The sequence below is a fragment of the Xenopus tropicalis genome, chromosome 2 (assembly GCF_000004195.4).
Source record: "Xenopus tropicalis strain Nigerian chromosome 2, UCB_Xtro_10.0, whole genome shotgun sequence".
Classification (NCBI taxonomy): Eukaryota; Metazoa; Chordata; class Amphibia; order Anura; family Pipidae; genus Xenopus; species Xenopus tropicalis.
Genome location: NC_030678.2, coordinates 179,215,118 through 179,221,147, shown reverse-complemented (window position 1 = coordinate 179,221,147; position 6,030 = coordinate 179,215,118). Strand labels below are relative to the sequence as shown.

The window sequence follows — 6,030 nt, the reverse complement described above, 5'->3', positions numbered from 1 at the left end:
ATACATAGAGATACGAGAGGTAAAACTGGGGCCCTGCCCATAAGAGCTTGCAGTCTATATATATATATATATATATAATATACAATTTGGTCATTTCCCTATGGGACCAAAATGTAAGTTATATCCTTAAAAACAGTGCTTTGTGATGTCATCAGTTAAATTCGGAGCTTAGTGATGTCATTTCTGTAACATGACTTGTATATCATAATAAATAAAGTACCCCCTGTTGTAACATATGAGGATATTACAAGTCACCTCGGAGATGCATGACCTGTATAAAAGCACTTGGCCTTCAGCCTCCCTTTATATGGTCTTAGAACGCCTTGGAGACTTGTAATATCCTTATATTTTACAATAGGGGGTACTTTATTCACTATATATTATAAGGAACTCCTCGGGGGCTTATAATATCCCTATATGTTACAATAGGGGGTACTTTATTCACTATATATTATAAGGAACCCCTCGGGGCTTATAATATCCCTATATGTTACAATAGGGGGTACTTTATTCACTATATATTATAAGGAACTCCTCGGGGGCTTATAATATCCCTATATGTTACAATAGGGGGTACTTTATTCACTATATATTATAAGGAACCCCTCGGGGGCTTATAATATCCCTATATGTTACAATAGGGGGTACTTTATTCACTATATATTATAAGGAACTCCTCGGGGGCTTATAATATCCCTATATGTTACAATAGGGGGTACTTTATTCACTATATATTATAAGGAACCCCTCGGGGGCTTATAATATCCCTATATGTTACAATAGGGGGTACTTTATTCACTATATATTATAAGGAACTCCTCGGGGGCTTATAATATCCCTATATGTTACAATAGGGGGCACTTTATTCACTATATATTATAAGGAACCCCTCGGGGACTTATAATATCCCTATATGTTACAATAGGGGGTACTTTTTTCACTATATATTACATACCCCCCAACTGTCCCGCTTTCTATAGCTCATCCCGCTGTCCTGGATAGTTCCCTGAATGTCCCGCATTTTCGTAATAGATTACAGAAATGCGGGACATTCATAGAAGGATCCGTGACAGCGGGATGAGCGCTCCAACTCCTTCCGCTGCTTCTCTCCTGTGGCTCCTTCGCCGGCGGTCCCTGGCCCTTTTATAAGGTTGCGCCCGTGCGTAATGACGTCACACGTACACACAGGGCGCAACCTTATAAAAGGGCCAGGGACCGCCGGCGAAGGAGCCACAGGAGAGAAGCAGCGGAAGGAGTCGGAGCGCGTATGGGGGCTCTGTGTTTGGGGGGCTCTGTGTTTGGGGGGCTCTGTGTTTGGGGGGCTCTGTGTATGGGGGGCTCTGTGTATGGGGGGGCACTGTGTTTGGGGGGGCACTGTGTATGGGGGGGCACTGTGTATGGGGGGCTCTGTGTTTGGGGGGCTCTGTGTATGGGGGGGCACTGTGTTTGGGGGGGCACTGTGTATGGGGGGGGCACTGTGTATGGGGGGCTCTGTGTTTGGGGGGCTCTGTGTATGGGGGGGGCTCTGTGTTTGGGGGGCTCTGTGTATGGGGGGCTCTGTGTATGGGGGGGCACTGTGTTTGGGGGGGCACTGTGTATGGGGGGGGCACTGTGTATGGGGGGCTCTGTGTTTGGGGGCTCTGTGTATGGGGGGGCTCTGTGTTTGGGGGGCTCTGTGTATGGGGGGCTCTGTGTATGGGGGGGCACTGTGTTTGGGGGGCACTGTGTATGGGGGGGCACTGTGTATGGGGGGCTCTGTGTTTGGGGGGCTCTGTGTATGGGGGGGCACTGTGTATGGGGGGGCACTGTGTTTGGGGGGGCACTGTGTTTGGGGGGCTCTGTGTATTGGGGGCCTCTGTGTATGGGGGGCTCTGTGTATGGGGGGCACTGTGTATGGGGGGCACTGTGTATGGGGGGGCTCTGTGTATAAAGGGTACTGTATATAAAGGGTACTGTGTATGGGGGGTACTGTATATGGGGGGGCTCTGTGAGCTTCCTTAGGTAGTACAGTATGAGGGTATAGCACATTTGCATCTGATCCCGCCATTTCAACTATATAAAAGGAGTATTTTTAGAAAAAAATGGGGTGTGTTAATTGGGGCATAGTCACAAAAGTGGGCGTGGCCAAAAAAATTGTCCCTCTTTTTGTTTTTCAAATGTTGGGAAGTATGATATTATTAGGAACCCCTCGGGGGCTTATAATATCCCTATATGTTACAATAGGGGGCACTTTATTCACTATATATTATAAGGAACTCCTCGGGGACTTATAATATCCCTATATGTTACAATAGGGGGTACTTTATTCACTATATATTATAAGGAACCCCTCGGGGGCTTATAATATCCCTATATGTTACAATAGGGGGTACTTTATTCACTATATATTATAAGGAACCCCTCGGGGGCTTATAATATCCCTATATGTTACAATAGGGGGTACTTTATTCACTATATATTATAAGGAACCCCTCGGGGGCTTATAATATCCCTATATGTTACAATAGGGGGCACTTTATTCACTATATATTATAAGGAACTCCTTGGGGGCTTATAATATCCCTATATGTTACAATAGGGGGTACTTTATTCACTGTATATTATAAGGAACCCCTCGGGGGCTTATAATATCCCTATATGTTACAATAGGGGGCACTTTATTCACTATATATTATAAGGAACAGCACTAGTGCAGGGAAATACAGCCATGTCTATAAACGTGCAAATTGCTAAAATGAATAAAAATCTCGCCGCTATTCAGAAAGGTCCCTGCGCCTATCCATTCCCCATTGCAGCTTGAGTGTGAATGTGCCCCCCGTTACTGAGTTACTGGCAGTTATACTGCATTCTGGGGGAAACACAGGGATTTGTGTCTGGATACGGCACTGGGCGCTGTATCGTAAATAAGGGCCTAGAAAATAACGTCATACCCTTAATTTAATTTCCAGGAATGTAGCCTGGCAGTGGCCCCCAGAGGGTTAATGCCCCCAGTCATACAAAGCACAGGAAACCTGGGTACCCCTGGAACTATAGCGGGGTGACTGTTACCCCAATGTTTCTATATATCTGTAACCTTGTTATGGGCTAAGGGGGCCCAGCCTGAAGGCCAGTTAGGGGGGATTTGGGGTGAGTGCTTATTTGTGCCCTGGGTACCCCTGGAACTATAGCGGGGTGACTGTTACCCCAATGTTTCTATATATCTGTAACCTTGTTATGGGCTAAGGGGGCCCAGCCTGAAGGCCAGTTAGGGGGGGATTTGGGGTGAGTGCTTATTTGTGCCCTGGGTACCCTGGAACTATAGCGGGGTGACTGTTACCCCAATGTTTCTATATATCTGTAACCTTGTTATGGGCTAAGGGGGCCCAGCCTGAAGGCCAGTTAGGGGGGGATTTGGGGTGAGTGCTTATTTGTGCCCTGGGTACCCCTGGAACTATAGCGGGGTGACTGTTACCCCAATGTTTCTATATATCTGTAACCTTGTTATGGGCTAAGGGGGCCCAGCCTGAAGGCCAGTTAGGGGGGATTTGGGGTGAGTGCTTATTTGTGCCCTGGGTACCCCTGGAACTATAGCGGGGTGACTGTTACCCCAATGTTTCTATATATCTGTAACCTTGTTATGGGCTAAGGGGGCCCAGCCTGAAGGCCAGTTAGGGGGGGATTTGGGGTGAGTGCTTATTTGTGCCCTGGGTACCCCTGGAACTATAGTGGGGTGACTGTTACCCCAATGTTTCTATATATCTGTAACCTTGTTATGGGCTAAGGGGGCCCAGCCTGAAGGCCAGTTAGGGGGGGATTTGGGGTGAGTGCTTATTTGTGCCCTGGGTACCCCTGGAACTATAGCGGGGTGACTGTTACCCCAATGTTTCTATATACTGTATCTGTAACCTTGTTATGGGCTAAGGGGGCCCAACCTGAAGGCCAGTTAGGGGGGATTTGGGGTGCTTATTTGTGCCCTGGGTACCCCTGGAACTATAGCGGGGTGACTGTTACCCCAATGTTTCTATATATCTGTAACCTTGTTATGGCTAAGGGGGCCCAGCCTGAAGGCCAGTTAGGGGGGGATTTGGGGTGCTTATTTGTGCCCTGGGTACCCCTGGAACTATAGCGGGGTGACTGTTACCCCAATGTTTCTATATATCTGTAACCTTGTTATGGGCTAAGGGGGCCCAGCCTGAAGGCCAGTTAGGGGGGGATTTGGGGTGAGTGCTTATTTGTGCCCTGGGTACCCCTGGAACTATAGCGGGGTGACTGTTACCCCAATGTTTCTATATATCTGTAACCTTGTTATGGGCTAAGGGGGCCCAGCCTGAAGGCCCAGTTAGGGGGGGATTTGGGGTAAGTGCTTATTTGTGCCCTGGGTACCCCTGGAACTATAGCGGGGTGACTGTTACCCCAATGTTTCTATATATCTGTAACCTTGTTATGGGCTAAGGGGGCCCAGCCTGAAGGCCAGTTAGGGGGGATTTGGGGTGAGTGCTTATTTGTGCCCTGGGTACCCCTGGAACTATAGCGGGGTGACTGTTACCCCAATGTTTCTATATATCTGTAACCTTGTTATGGGCTAAGGGGGCCCAGCCTGAAGGCCAGTTAGGGGGGGATTTGGGGTGAGTGCTTATTTGTGCCCTGGGTACCCCTGGAACTATAGCGGGGTGACTGTTACCCCAATGTTTCTATATATCTGTAACCTCCAACCAAACCGAATCCAATCATTATTGCCCGTCCCCATAGTAACCCCTATCGCTCCCAGCCTATAGCGAAGTGGAAGACATACTCACACTCACACAGTAGGTGGCAGAATTCACCAGGCTAAAGACTAATCAAAAAGAGGGATCCTGGGAAATGTAGTTCTCATTTCTTTCTGTCAGACTTGAACGAATTCAGATTGAAACTAAATTTCCCAATATGCACTGCGCACTAAGGACAAAGCCTAAGGAACAACACTTCCCGGCATGCCTCAGGGCCGGAGGCTGCGCAGTAGGTGCTTGGTTACGCATGCGCAGTGAGTGACGGGCAGAGACCCTGTACCCGGGAGAGCAAGATGGCGGGGCTGAACCTGTGAGAGAAGCGCAGCCCGGACAGGTGAGAGCTGGGGCGGTACATATCGGGGGCAGGTGTGTAGCCACGGTGCCACTCTCTCCCGCATGTGCCCCGGTGCCATTGGGCTGTTTGGTACAACTGGCACATCCTTCGTGTGGCACCTCTGGGGAATATGGCTATTGGGGGCACTGGCACTGGGGCCGAATATGGCCACTGGCACCTGTATGGGTTATGGGCACTGACTGGCACCTGTATGGGTTATGGGCACTGACTGGCACCTGTATGGGTTATGGGCACTGACTGGCACCTGTATGGGTTATGGGCACTGACTGGCACCTGTATGGGTTATGGCACTGACTGGCACCTGTATGGGTTACCTGGCCTATGGTGCACTGACTGGCACCTGTATGGGTTATGGCACTGACTGGCACCTGTATGGGTTATGGGCACTGACTGGCACCTGTATGGGTTATGGGCACTGACTGGCACCTGTATGGGTTATGGGCACTGACTGGCACCTGTATGGGTTTATGGGCACTGACTGGCACCTGTATGGGTTATGGGCACTGACTGGCACCTGTATGGGTTATGGGCACTGACTGGCACCTGTATGGGTTATGGCACTGACTGGCACCTTGTATGGGTTTATGGCACTGACTGGCACCTGTATGGGTTATGGGCACTGACTGGCACCTGTATGGGTTATGGGCACTGACTGGCACCTGTATGGGTTATGGCACTGACTGGCACCTGTATGGGTTATGGCACTGACTGGCACCTGTATGGGTTATGGGCACTGACTGGCACCTGTATGGGTTATGGGCACTGACTGGCACCTGTATGGGTTATGGGCACTGACTGGCACCTGTATGGGTTATGGGCACTGACTGGCACCTGTATGGGTTATGGCACTGACTGCACCTGTATGGGTTATGGCACTGACTGGCACCTGTATGGGTTATGGGCACTGACTGGCACCTGTATGGGTTATGG

General features: G+C 49.4%; 1 protein-coding gene across 1 annotated transcript in view; it reads left to right on the top strand.

The window, feature by feature from the left end:
• The first annotated feature begins 4,966 nt into the window (after positions 1-4,966).
• fam160a2 (family with sequence similarity 160 member A2) overlaps positions 4,967-6,030 on the top strand; it is a 42,525-nt gene continuing 41,461 nt past the window's right edge. Inside the window, exon 1 of the mRNA XM_031897435.1 lies at positions 4,967-5,079. The gene's annotated coding sequence lies outside the window, so the exon portion shown is untranslated. The remainder of the gene's footprint in view (positions 5,080-6,030) is intronic.